The sequence below is a fragment of the Homarus americanus genome, unplaced genomic scaffold (genome assembly GCF_018991925.1).
Source record: "Homarus americanus isolate GMGI-L3 unplaced genomic scaffold, GMGI_Hamer_2.0 scaffold41366, whole genome shotgun sequence".
NCBI classification, from domain to species: Eukaryota; Metazoa; Arthropoda; class Malacostraca; order Decapoda; family Nephropidae; genus Homarus; species Homarus americanus.
In genome coordinates, this window is record NW_024723541.1 from 935,257 (window position 1) to 950,349 (window position 15,093).

Below are 15,093 nucleotides of genomic sequence, written 5' to 3' on the forward strand. Positions count from 1 at the left end.
GAATGTTACGTTATGGCTATATCAGCGTTGGTCGTAATCCCTAAGAGTATTTGATTTACTGTATATTATCATTGTAAAGATACCGAGTGATTGATCTGTTCACGTGACGTTATTGCACGAAGTCGTCATCGAGGTAGGATTTCTGATTAGCTGATTGCATGGGGGCATCGTTCTATGACGTCATTGCCGTAAGCATATGCTTGGTAACTGATGAATGTGACGGTAATTATTACGAGTTAAACTAACCTACATTTATCCAAATCTGACCGAGTTATCATGATTAGGGATTCGAGATTAGTGTTTACTGATCATGTGTATGGTTGAAATAGATTTATTTGATAGATAACTGTTGATTTTATGGCTCTAAGAGGGTTCGTAAAAATAAAAAAAATAAAACGCAACGAAATTCAGTCTGATATAAAAAACACCTTACTCAACTTAACTATGCAGTATATTAACTACGTCAGTAACCAGTGAACTCATGGGAGCGTTCACAACCAGAGAACCTGAATTGAATGACGTAAGTAGTCTGTGCTCTGAGAACCTGAGGGAGAACAGGTGACCCCAGGCTGAAGACACAACAGGTCTATAAACAATTGACATGGCCACGTGTATCTGCTGCCGTAAATCATACCTGTCGTAGTTTAGGTTATCATATAGAAATGGTTCATGTTTTCCGCTCTACGTATTGTTTGGGAATACCTGGAGACCAACCTCGCCAGTCTGATGTGACGATGTAAACATTCTTCGGTTGAGGCTTTGTTAGCTTAGTTCTATAGCATGTGTTGAGTGAAAAGCGACGCGATGATTGGTTGAGGGCACCTGGTTTTCCACAGGTAATGCCTCGATGATTGACTAACATTATTAAGGCCTCCTGTCTTAAGGATCGCTTGTTCGCGCCCTGAGTACCCCCTGTAGACCCAGCTGTGAATGGGTACCTAACTTCTGATGGAGAGGTGTTCTATTTGGTCTTTCATTGCTACCCCTAACAGTCAGGTCTGTGGAAGGCATATTTATTTGTGTTATTTTTCAAGTAGGCGCAGTAATGGCTAGTTAAGGGTATGTAAGAGGTTTAAAGGTAGTATTAATACTGTTATTTTTACTCAGGGTTTATAAGCTTGAGCAGCGATGATGATTGGTTAATGTCGTGCAGCTGTACCTAAGAATCTTTATGGAGCGCTGCAGTGATTTGTTAACATCAAGCAGTTGACCATACGTAAGATTATTTATGGACCGTGGCGGTGATTGTTTCACGTCACGTGTCTGACCATACGTAACATTGTTTATGGAACGCAGCGGTGATTGGATGGTCATTTAGTTCTTCCCACGAGTGAATTATTCTTATAGAGGTGACAGGTGCAGGACATCAGACTAATCATAATTAACAACTTACACAGGAGCGAGGTGCCGATTGGCTGTTAGCATATTCTACCTGAAACTGAGATTTCCATTAAAAGTGCAACGATGATTGTTGATAATGTAAGATTTATCATACCTCACAGTTCTCGTAGAAGCAGACCAGTGATTGGTCGGAGATGTAAGGCTAATCATAAATGAAATTCTCGTAGAACCGGGCCAGTGATTGATTGATTACATGCATACACTTGATATTCTTAAAAATTTCGGTTGTGGTGGACCAGACCAGACCCGAGTAAATTTACCTCCCAAAACATATTCCGGAAACATGAAGTAGAATTTTATGAAATCGGATCTTTCATGCACTAATACCGTACAGCTTACTTACATGGATTGTTGCGTCGTCTCTTTGCGTTATATGATGTACGTACACGAGGATTAATGTGTAAATATGCTTGTGCGTGTTATGTATGGTATATAGATCAAGATTGTAGTACGGTAGACTTGTCTTATTCATAATTATAATATACTAGAGTCTCTCTCTCTCCACTGTAAGAGATATGCTCTATCGTGGTGTACCCCCTTCCAAAACTAAGACCTCAAATTGACACTATGCCTACCTATCAACCAGACCTACGCTGAGTGTTAGGAATATTCAGTTTGGTATTTTTGGATATATGGTGGAATATATCTGCTGGGTCTATTGTCGTTTCTTGTATTAATGCCAGTCATTTTGTATTACTTGTGTATTAGCATTAGGTGTATTATAGCGGCCATTTTATTCTGCTGGTGTATTGGAGTTCGTTGAGTTTTCATTGTATATTAATCATTGTTCTAGACTGTATACTTATATATTGACGTATTTTAGTGTTGTATTAGCGGTCGTTGTATTTTTGATGGTGTATTAACGCAGTTGTTTTCTGGTTTATTGTATTTACGTTGAAGACCCGTATTTTTTTTTCATTTGGTATTGTATTAACTGCTATTATATATGAGCGGTAATATATACTCACAAAATATTATGTATCATGTCTTAATTGATATTCATTGTTCTTGGATGTATAATATAAGATATCATACTTGTGGTGGTATATCAGCACTCACGGTATATCTTCCTATATGGCAGCGAACAGTATATTTAGTGCTGTATATTAAAAGACAATCTATTTGGTAGTGTGTATTTTCGTAATTGTTAGCACTTTTTGAGTTACAAGTATTGACAACATGTTAAGATCTTATCCTTCATAGTATATTTCTCGTAAACTTTCCAATCATTATTTTTCTCTTCGTTCACCAAACATTTCTGGCTCCAAGATTCATTTTTTTTCCTGACATACAACAATATTGTTAGAAATTTACACGCCATCAAATATACGTAAGCCCGGGTGGTGGTCCTGTTCTGCACCAGGGTTGCATTCCTCGCCTCGACGCATTTATATTCCAGTGTGATTCTTAAATGTGTAAATCACTTACAACCCTTTTACTCGAATGAAAATTAAACCTTAAAGGAAATAAAAAAATTCTTTGCAAATTGCGGGAGCTGTGTTGCTTGGGGGATTCTTCACACACTGCCAACCTACAAAATATTTCACCACCTGGCGTTAACATTCACAATATAGACTTTGTTTATGTATAGTGTGGAGACTGGCGGCCCTTATAGTGTTTCTCTTATTATCTTCAGTATTACCGATTCTTAAGGATGATCCGTCAGTTATCTCGGTTTTGATTGGTCGTGAGGCATTAAAAAAATCAGATATTATTATACTGTACTTGACAGTCCTGATGACATCACTACATATTCACAACACTCGACCTAATTCACGTTTCCACTCAGACAAAGCTTGCCATTAATTGTGTGGTCTTAATACAGGCTCATCACTCGACAATAATTACTTGCTTGCTTGTGTGTGTGCAGATGTCGCCGCGAGTCGATCTTAGTTATGTGACCTCTACTTATTGGCAAGATATGAAGCTGTCTGTCTAACTTCTAAATATCGCAAAAAAAGAATACTACTTGTCTCATTTCTTGATATTGATAGGATTCACCGTTACGTGTCCCATCTGTACAAGTAGCCAGAATTCAGCATTGCATTTTTTGTCTCACCTCTAAATAACTCCATGATTGACCATCATTTACTTGACCATTAAATTTTGCCAGTATTCGATGATGAGAAGGTGGTTGGTCAGAATTAAGGGCTAGATACAAGAAGTCCTACCTAGTTATGTGGCACGGAAGACGATGAGAATGGGTGGGGGTAGGGAACTCTTTGAAGCCTTGCCATTATCTATCCTCCCTAACTGTGTCGGGTTATTCCCTTTCATTTTTGTTGACGAATATCATCTTTTTCCCCGTTATCTTGTAGTGGGTGTCTGTGCAAGTGTCAACACCACTTTATACTGAAGTACACCCTCACGAGAGGTCTGGGGTAAGAAAGACCTGCCTTGCTTTAACAAAGAACTTCTTTGTATCTATAATAATAATAATAATCATCATGATTTATTTTATGTTGTAAAATGTCACTGATTTTTACGGTATATTTCAGTGTTCAATGTTTGTATGAGTACAATAGTTGCTGTTGCCGATTGTTAGCTTAGCTGGACGTTCTCGTGTTCCTCACTTCGCAGGTAGTGTAAGACTAGCGTGTGAGCTCCCCGGGGTAGGAGGTTCACGGTCCATCGTGGCTGGAAGCTGAACATCCTCGTACCCGTGATGGGCGTTGAACAATGTACCATATGTAGGTGGAGGCCGGGTCCAGGTATACCGACACGGAACATTCACCTATTGACCTTTGAATACTTCATACACCTATTTGCCAATCGAGGGCAGATGGCAGCACTGTCCCGCCATACCCATAAAGAACAACACACATAACTATTGCGTGTAACAACAACCTCATGTATCCATCTACCATCACCAACAACCTGTACTATTAGTGTGAATAGCTGACAAGTTGTATGTAAAAGACATACAATAAGGCGCTCTTGAGGCAGGCTTATGTGTGCCGACTGTACAGTATATTGTGCATGGTGTGGCAGTTTATTCACGGTTTATGCTGAAGTGTTTAGTGTAGGACCCCTATTGGCATATTAATTATCGACCTCACACTCCAAAGGAAAAGTGACGTAAGGCACCAACTGGATGAAGTTATAACTAGAGCATATAGCTTTGATCACTTGAACAGAAGATAATTCTAAATACTTATTAAAAACAAGAGAAATTGAAGAGTAGCAGCGAGTAAAAGGTAGATAGCTTTTGTTTAATATTTAACAGTTGTCGTCTGGTGTCTCCAGGCGTTATGTTCACACCTGGAAACAGCGTGTGGCCGAGACCTCATCAGACACCACCGTGAAAAAAAATAGAATCATTAGGTAAAAGGAGGAGGATTATTATCTTATAAACAAACAGTAGTGACGTAAGCGATAACCCTCACACACACACACACACACACACACACACACACACACACACACACACACACACTGCTTATCTTTCCACTTATAAGCTGTAAGATTTCCATAACGCACCATAATGTATACATTTTGTACGAAAAATTGGGTATGATAGCTGATCCTTTTATGCTTTTGAATATGTATTACAATAAACAGTATTATTAGGCTGCCCAAGAACGTGTAATTATGCTCTCGGATACACCGCCGATCAGGGCTTATGACTGTGGAGACGTGTGTTATCGTGCTCTTGGGATATGGTGACGCTATGGTGTCGTATCTGCTGAGTTTGGTCATCCTACTCAAGGGTTTATTTTCGTCCTCACTGTTTTCAAATACGCATCCCCAGGGTCTAGTCATCGTACTCAAGAGACGATATTTTTCCGTGTTGACAAGTATACTTGATTATACTCGATCATCGTACTTTGCAGCGTTCGTTTTCATGCTCCCAGCATTCGGTCACTGTACTCAGTGTTTAGTCATAGTACCCAAAGCGTTCTCTCCACGTACCCAGAGGATTTAATCACTCTACGTAGATGATCCGAGCATCACAAATAGCGCTCCAGCATTCTTGTACTCATTGTTGCATCATCGTACTCTCCCTGTTCATCATATTCGTAAACTTAACCATCGTAATTTTATCTTAGTGCACGTTATTGGAGGCTATTACATCATACTGAAAGGACTTAATCCATCATACTAAAAGGGTATAATACCAAAAATGGAAAATTTTCTTCACACCAAAATTGTTTAATTGTTCATACAAAACACAATCTATTAATCAGACTTACGGGATTGATTCACGATTCATAACGACTTGATTTAACATAAAAAAAAATATTAACTAAATAAAATAGATTTCTTTTTACCATACCAGCTTATCAGTTCATTTTAGTTGGTTAATTCATCATCCTCAAACATCAGCTCCATCCCTCGACTTGTCAACTAAAAACAAAAAGCAAAACAAAAAACACCAACAGTAATCGACCCCTGGATCAGATCAGCTTACCTACATCCTACTTTAAATGTCTATAAATATATGAATTTACGTCATTATTTGTCCAGTTTGGTAATGATTGTTTTAACTAATGTATTCATTGTGTTCCATGATACAAAAGAGCTGTAAACCGGATTCATCGCTACTCCATTATATGTGCATATTATTACAGTGTAGATCACAGTGAAGGCATCAAGTTGTTTGTTTCAAGATATGTTCCCATGATTGAGAGTATGGCTGTCGGTCATGTCCTCCTGATCATGCGAGGTGTGGAGGAGGTGCTTCTTTGACGACTTACCATTAGGGACCTCAAGGGCTGTCAGTCATACAGTGTTGAGTTTTCTATTATTATATTTGAGAATGATTCAACTGCCTCTTTTTTTCTTCATCAGTGTCAGGATATTTGTCTTTCTGCCACGTTTATGATCACCTGTGGAAGGTACACAGGACAGGTTGGTTTAACGTGTTATGAGTACGAAAGATGAAAACTCCATTATATAGTTGTGCTATAAGAGATGAATGAATGTCTTACCTTTAAAAAGGTTGTATGTTGTAAATGAATGGACGGATATCAGAGAGAGAGAGAGAGAGAGAGAGAGAGAGAGAGAGAGAGAGAGAGAGAGAGAGAGAGAGAGAGAGAGAGAGGCGTTTACAACAAAAAGTGTGAGAATAAAAGAAATAATTGACGATAAAATTTGAGTTTTCTTACACTGTGTGCATGGTCAGCTTTCCGCCCTCACAGTAGTTAAAGCTCCAGGGTGAAAAGTCGCTTCTGAGTGTATGTTACTGACAAAATTCCTGGGATATTTGTGTCAACATCTGACTCACTGGTGTAGGTAAGGAAGGGGGGATAGGGATTTTACCAGCTATTTATTACGATTTTTCATTATGTTATTGTATGTTTATCGTGTTAATCTGACATAATTTATAACGCAAAGCAGCGTTCATTAGCTGCAGGTGACTCAAGTGTCAAGGAAATTATGAAGGTTAATAACACGTCATTCACTTGTTTTTGTTGTTGTTGTTCTCGTTGTTGTTGTTGTTGTTGCAATCTTGGAATTTGTCGGTTCTTGGCATTCCTGGAGAGGTGACGTAGCCAATATGTATACTGAGATTATTAGTTTAGGTTAGGTTAGGTTAGGTTAGGTTAGGTTAGGTTAGATTTGGTTAAGATAGGTTAGGTCTGGTTTGGTTAGGTTAAATTAGTTGGGTTAGGTTAAGTTAGTTAGGTTAGGTTAAATTAGGTAAGGTTTGTTTTGGTTAGGTTAGATTAAGGTAGTTAGATTAGCATAGGTTAGGGTAGGTTAGATTAAGTTAAGGTAGGATAGGTTAAGTTGGTTACGTTTGAGATAGTAGGTTACGTTAGGTTAGGTTAGGTTGCATGACGTCGTATGAAGTCATTAATATTTTACGCGGCAGCACCCCCCCCCCCCATCCCTCCCTAGGATCCATTAACGAGCGTAACACTATTAAAACTGTAAGTGTAGATATCCTATTATAGGGTTTAGCTGCGTCTTAAGCTGTTAGAAGCCTTCCACATATGTTAGAATGTATGTCAGTTGATCCCTACCTGATGTGTGTGTGTGTGTGTGTGTGTGTGTGTGTGTGTGTGTGTGTCTCACTTCAAGTCTGGCGGGTGTTTATATCCCAACACTGCCATTTGATCACTCGTCAGACGCGTACCCAGGTTCTAACCCCCGCCTGGTTGACTCCTGCCCGAGGTGATCGTTGACTGACTGCTTAGTGGTCCACGTCACCACCAGGCTTCAGTCATCCTCCCCACTGAACCAACACTCTCCCCATCCCTTTCTCACCCCACTCCCCACCCTTTACACTCTTCACTCTCCCCACTCTCCCCAATCTTCTCTCCAAGCACCTATCCTCTCCCCCAAGCACTCTCGCTCGACCTCCGCCACTCTATTGGCTTCATGTTCTGTTCGTATAATCTTGTGGCGCTACCTTGGAATCTGCGCGATCATAGAATCCTCCCCTAAGATAATTCACCGCTACAGAATTAAAACCTAGCTTAACCTAACCTAACCTAACCTAGCTTAACCTAACCTGACCCAAAAAAAAATCCAGGGTCGTTATGTTAAGTTAGATTATGTTAGGTTTGATCCAGTTCGGTTAGGTTAGATTTGTTTAGTTTAGGTTAGATCAAGTCATGTCAGTTTTGGTTATGTTAGTTTAAGTTAGGTTGGTTTACGTCGTAATTATATTAGTAAGGATTCGATGATCGCGCGGATCTCAAGATAGCGCTTAGTAGTTTGGTGAAGTGTTTCAAGTTTCTGCCTTACATATACTTGATGTTTCGACTGGTTTTCTTATTCAGGGTTTAGAAGAGTCGGTGATGATCTTCTCCGTTTGTAGTAACTTATTTATTTTGTTCCTTATTTCATACTGATTATAGAGGTCATTATAGTTTCTCCCATGTTTCATACTGATTCTAGAGGTCATTATACTCTGTCCAATGTTTCATACTGATTATAAAGGTCATTATACTCTGTCTCATGTTTCATACTGATTACAGAGGTCATTATACTGTCCCTTGTTCCATACTGATTATAGAGGTAATTATACTCTCTCGTGTGTCTAATATTCAACGCACTCCTTCTCGGTAGCAGTGTTAGTGGCGATTCAGATCGAGGTCATGTTAGCTGCCATACGTTCGTTATCAGTCATCAGATAAGTATTCATTACATGACCTGGAACTCTTGCCTCAGTACGATACACATACCAGAGTCTTCCTATTGTTTGGTTGTTTACATCTGATGTCCCATTTTTTTTTTTCATTTGGGTTTGGATGCCATAAGTACAATTGAAGTTGGGTGATATAGAGCAAGTAATGGTCAGTAATTATGTTAAAAATACAATCGTAAATACATGTTTGTGCTGTAATTATAAGAGAAAGTGTGGAGTTAGGAGAGAGATTATGACTGTTCATATGAGTCATTCTTCCAGTATATCGAACCTCGACTCATAATGTAAACAGAAACGTTCACTCTACAAAAGACGAGTCAACGTAAGGCTGTTCTGGAGGACCGTGATGTTATGGGTCAACGTGGTCGAATATTTACAAAAACGAATAGTCTACTCATCCAGATTTCGTACTTGGACTTATAATCCCCAGGAAGATTGACCCTATAGAAGTCACCAGTAATATAAGAACTTAATGTTATGTGTGAGTAAACTTATAGAGATCATGATAAGAAATTGATCTTCTGCATTAGACTTCTGAATGTAGACACATGTGAGGCAGGAGGTGCTGGCCCACATACAAGTCGGGGTAACAAACTTGTACCGAAAATTCTAAGTCCTATGTATGAACAGACACCAATGACTCGAGCACGGCCGCAAGACTCCTCATTGGACCCCAGTGTGTGTATAGTAATCAGGCGTCATGCAGTGAAGTCGTATTAATACCAAGGGACTCGTGTGTGACACCGGGGCCAGAGTCCAGTGTAATCTGGCCTTCTCATGCATTCCATCAGGAGAAAATGACCCTATAATTATGACTTCCCCGCTGTTTTGACAGTTTCCCCTAGTTACCTCCTTTAATGAGGGTTCAGCACTTAACGAGAGTGGCGAGAGACGAACCAGGATGTATTGCATGGGTGACGTCACGCTGAGTCTCCGACGTTTGGGGTGAGTTTGTAGAGTGAACTAGCACTAGGGAACTTCTTGTCAGGCGGAGGCTATATTGTGAACTAGTAGTAGGAGAGAACTGATCATGCGGAGGTTGTAGTGTGAACTAGCAAACAAGCACTAGGGGAGTCTTTGTCGGACGGGGGAAGTCTGCCCAACGCCCCGACTGGGAGACGTTACGGGCGAAGGACGGAGGGAAGATAGGTCCTCGTTGAGTACTTCAGGCTATATATTTTTCCCGAATCACGCGTTGACTGAGGGCTACGAGTGTCATGTTAAAAATATCTATTTGATGTAGAGATGCGTTGGGTGGAGGTGGGAGGGGGAGGGAGGTGGAGATGAGCTGCACTTGCGTGGTGTTGGAGGTGTGGAGGTAGAGGTGAGTGAGGATGGAAGAGATATGTAGTGTGGAGGTGGAGGTGGAAGTACGTGTCCTGGGGATGGAAGGAGTAAGACCTGAGAAAAATAGGGAAAGGGTAGAGAATAATCCGCACCATCATGAAATATTTCGAAAGCTCTCTCAACTTTGCTCATTAATATTCGGAAGATTAACTCAACTCTTGCGTCCTTCTTCATCAGTTTCTATTTCTATCAAGACTTATAGATTGTAATAGAAGGTGAAACTATTATCGTCATGAAGACTTCTACTAGTATCAAGAATTAATAATTTTGCTTTATTTTGGGTTTTCAGATTAATTAGGCAAATATCACAAGATTTGTTTACATTTCCAGCAATCACTGTACCCGCTGGGGCCCACACAGACCTGAGACTCACAGATGACGAATAAAATCACCACTTCAACAGCTACAGCTGGAAGTGAGTAGCTTGGCCGGGAACGTGAGAGGGCAGCCCAGACATCTGCAGTTTAAGTCACAGTGGTTCTAGCCTGACCTCTCACGAGAAGACTCGCACAAAAATAGCTCCCATCCACAGTCCCCCAGGGCACTGCATGTGGCTGGGAGTCGCTGCATGATAATCAAGCTAAATCCTAGCTGGGTGCAGTCCTCGCTCACTTTGAAGCTAAAATTGCTGCTTCTGGCTGTGAGACCTGGGAGCCAGCGACTATAAATCGCCACAGGAGACGGAAGGGTTCCATCGTTCACGGGGCCGGAGTGGCGACGTTTCCATCATGCAAATCGGCCTTGTAGGATCCTGAAGTTTGCATGACGCACGAGGAGGTCAGGCAGCAGATAATATCGTCTTAACTTTCTCAAGGCCGATTGATCGTACAAAACGAAGACACCAAGAAAAGTTCATATATATATATATATATATATATATATATATATATATATATATATATATATATATATATATATATATATATATATATATATATATATATATATATATATATATATATATACACACACACTATGAAACTTACTTTTAACATCCTTTCCCATTATTCATAAACATACGGCATCTCTTGACGTTATTGTATAAGGGGCAGGACCAGAAGGTACCTGAGAGGTGACCCAGACCAGTGTGGCTGATAATACGTGACTGGTTGTGACCACTGAGACGTGACCTCCTGTACTGTTAGTCTCCGTGGGTTCAGTTGAATGCTCGTGTTGGTGCTGTTAAATTCTCGTGATAGATATGTGAGGATTTAAACCATACACAACACAACCATAACACAATTAACCATAACATTTCTGCACAATATCACAACTTAACCATAACACGATCATAATACAACCTAAGATAACACAAGCATGACACAACTTAAGATAACACAACCATAACACAACACAACCATAATACAACCATAACATAACACAACTGAACTTAATTATAGTGAAACAAATACATCTTCACAGCCTTTACTAACTTGACTGATGTATGTGCTTCTCGCGTATGGAATATTGTTATCAAAATACAGCAGATAACGTAAATAAATAGTATATCCTGTTGTAAGTAGTGTAATGTTTCTTAAGTGAGGAAAAAATACTTGGAAAATAAAGGCTTCAAATACAAGCCGATAATCATCTCACCTGTCGTTATCGCGTCAGGTGAGAGCTATAAATATTGCCGCAAGAATCTGAATAGCTCATATGAAAAACTTGGGAAAATCAATATAAGAAAAAATATGTAGGAAAATAAACCACGACAGTATAGTAGTGAAAAATATACAACTTTTTTAATGTTATTTGTAAAGATTCTGGTACAAGATGATGAATGGGGTTGAGTAGAAGAAATTTGAGGATAAGAAATAAAACGCCGAAATACCATAGATGAGGAATTGTAAGGATCACCAACAGGTCTGATTTGTTATTATATACGGTATCTACAGTATTATGGTCTCTTGTTAATATTCTGATAGTTCAAACTACAAAGAAGAAATTCTATCAAGGTGTGGCTGGATCTTGTGTGCTCGTGAAGGCAACTGTCTCGCTTCATCTGCTTAGGAAGGGCGAGTTAAGAGTCTAGGCTGCCTCCCACGCTCCCGTACTCGTGATTTCTTAGGTACCACCCTATGATCTATCCTATAATGTTGGTCTTTCGAACGTATTTTTTTTTTCGGTGACTATCATTTCCTTTTCCAGATATTAATATTCTTCCCTCGTTCCTTGCTCGATATTGTTTTGTTTCTTGGTTGTTTTTTCTTGATCTCAGATTGTTTTGTCTCAAGAAAAGGTGACGTCTCTTGATCAGATGGTCTGGTTTGGCTCGCTTCTGCATTTTAAGATGTCATTGTTTTCTTCCTCTCTCTCTCTCTCTCTCTCTCTCTCTCTCTCTCTCTCTCTCTCTCTCTCTGAGGAGCCACGTTGTTTCCTTAAAAAGATTTATCTTTTTCTTAGTGTGATAACTCGAATTTTGTTCATCTTTATCTGATGTTACACACTGCTTTGTTTTTGGTAACCAGGTCATACAAAAATATTACAGTAACGAGGTCATAGACATACCTGTATATACATTACGCATATGTGAGGTTATAGACGCCAAGGCACCATTGGCTATATATTGATCAGTATACGCTATGGTCATCTTCAAGTTCTCAATTTACTTTTCATGGAAGAAAGTTAAAGTAGAATTTTTTTACCACTAGTTCAAATGGAGTTTTCGTGGCGTTTTTTTTTTTTTATGACGGTCTCGACTGTTGCTGGGTAGGTGTCGGTTTTGTCTGGTCCAGTTGTGTCCACCTGTTGGTTTCATTGGGCAGTTTTGAGTCCACGGTATTTTTTGGGGAGGGTACAGGGGTGTCGTTTTGTGGGTATAATGGTGTCATGTAATGGGTTTTCCGGTGACATTTTCTAAGCACAGTGGTGTCATCTTGTGGACGTGATGGGTGTTATATTGAGGGATTATTGGTCTAATTTTTGGGGTTTAATTTTGACATATTTTATTTTATTGGTGTGCTTTTGTGTTTGGTGTTGTATTTATTTGCGATAAGTCGTGTCATATACTGTATGAACATAGTGGTGTCATACTGTAATATCTTATTATCATGTGTGTGTGTGTGTGTGTGTGTGTGTGTGTGTGTGTGTGTGTGTGTGTGTGTGTGTGTGTGTGTGTGTGTGTGTGTGTGTGTGTGTGTGTGTGTGTGTGTGTGTGTGTGTGTGTGTGTGTGTGTGTGTGTGTGTGTGTGTGTGTGTAAAGAAGTTGTTTATAGTTTCTTTATAGACATAAAAGTAAATCGTGTTAATATTGAACCGCTGATGTGACCTATGAGGGCCTCCTGGGAATGACCTCGGATTCCTGAGTGTGTGCCCAGGTGTGTGTGGGAAGTCTAGCACTCGACCTGCCTTATCGCCGTTTTGATTTATGGCACATCACGTTAAAATTCATCCCGAGCGATCTTTTCTTTGTCACACGACGTAGAAACTCTAAAGCGCGTTATTTCTTCTATGTCATACCACGTGAACGCTCTTGTAATTTCCAGTATGTTTTTCTTTTAAGTTGAATTACAAGAGATTTTTTGTGGACTACTATATTTTCCTTCGTCCTGTTTTTATACATAGTTAAGATCTTGTGTCTGCTAATGTGTTCCTTCTACCCTATAAAATTATGTAAGAACTCTCTTGAACTGCTGGACCGAGACTCTGAACAGGACTTCCTCCCCCGCCGGGTTCCATGTTGGCGTTGTCCTCCACACCGAGGACAGCATATGGTGTTTGTATTATCGGCGTCCCTGTTGGTGTCCTCATTGGTGTTCTCGTTAGTGGCCACATTGACGATGTCGATGGTGTCCGTCGTTGGGGTTTTGCGTCAGCGTTCAGGTTTATTTCCAAGTCCACTGCTGTGGCTGAGGCAGGAAGGGTACTTGTACTGTCTTATCTTTTGTTATCATTATACTAAGTTCCTTTAGTACCAATATTACGCCTGGAAATGCATACACAAGTGCACATGTTCGGTCTCTTCCGTGTATACCCTGTGATGTACACACCAGCTGTTGTCTACTTTGCAACTGTCACCCACTCTTTGTCATGAATAAGTTAGCGACCACCTGTCACGCACATGACGAGCACTCTCTGTCATGTATTCAGTGGATACATTCTGTCATGGACTTGCTAATCACTGTTTGGCATGCATAAAACGGGCACTGTCTGTGTTCATACAGTAGTCACTGTCTATCTTGCTTATACCGGCCACCATCTGTCATGCATATAGCAGTCACCATCTATAATAAATACAGCGGCCACCATCTGTCATGCATATAGCAGCCACCATCTGTCATGCATAAAGCAGCCACCATCTGTCATGCATATAGCAGCCACCATCTGCCATACATATAGTGGCAATCATCTGTCATACATAGAGCGGCCACTATCTGTCATGCACACGGCGTTCACTGTCTGTCATACATAAAGTGACCACTGTGTACAAGCATCGACCAATGTCTGTCCTACATACAATGGCAACTGTCATGCATACAATGCTGACTGTCTGTTATACATACACTAGACAGTATCTGCTATGCATTTTGTTGATACTCTGTAGTTTTGTTGCAGCCGTCATTGTCTGTCATGTACACGTCGGCCACAGCCTGACATTCATAAAATGACCACAGACTGGCATGTAGGAAGTGGCCACAGACTGCCATGCATAGTGGCCATAGTCTGTCATGAATACGGAGGTCACTACCTGTCATGCACACGCCGGCCACAGTCTGTCATGCACACGCCGGGCATTTTTTGTCATGCATACAGGGGCCACTGTGTGTCGTGCACACAGCAGCCACTGTCTGTCATCCACACGCACCCACTGTTTGTTATGCACATGACGGCTGTTGTGTACCATGCACTCACTGTTCACTGTTTGGTATGTACATAACAGCTCCTGTCTACCATGTACATGCAGGCCTCTGTCTGTTAAACACACACATATACACACACAGAAGTGCACATACAAATATATATGCATGCACACTTTAATGCCCATAGCGGTCCCTCACTGCACGTGCTGGTCATGATCTTGTATGTGTCTAACACTGTCTGTCATGCACTTAGTAGCTATTACTTATCTTATGTGTAACTGCCACTCTTAGCCTTCCACATATCGACTACAATACGTCATGAATATGCCAGCTACTTTCTACCATGTTCATGTCCCCGCTTTCCCGCGTGCATGTATTTAACACTGTCATGCATGTTTGAGACTCAATACAGACGGAGGAATCTTTATAAAGCTCTTAATGAACAAT

The 15,093-nt window shown here is 40.4% G+C and overlaps 1 long non-coding RNA gene across 1 annotated transcript in view; it reads left to right on the forward strand.

Moving 5' to 3' along the window:
• The window catches only part of LOC121863501, a 100,208-nt gene that overhangs the window by 60,604 nt on the left and 24,511 nt on the right, over positions 1–15,093 (forward strand). The gene's annotated exons all lie outside the window — the stretch shown is intronic.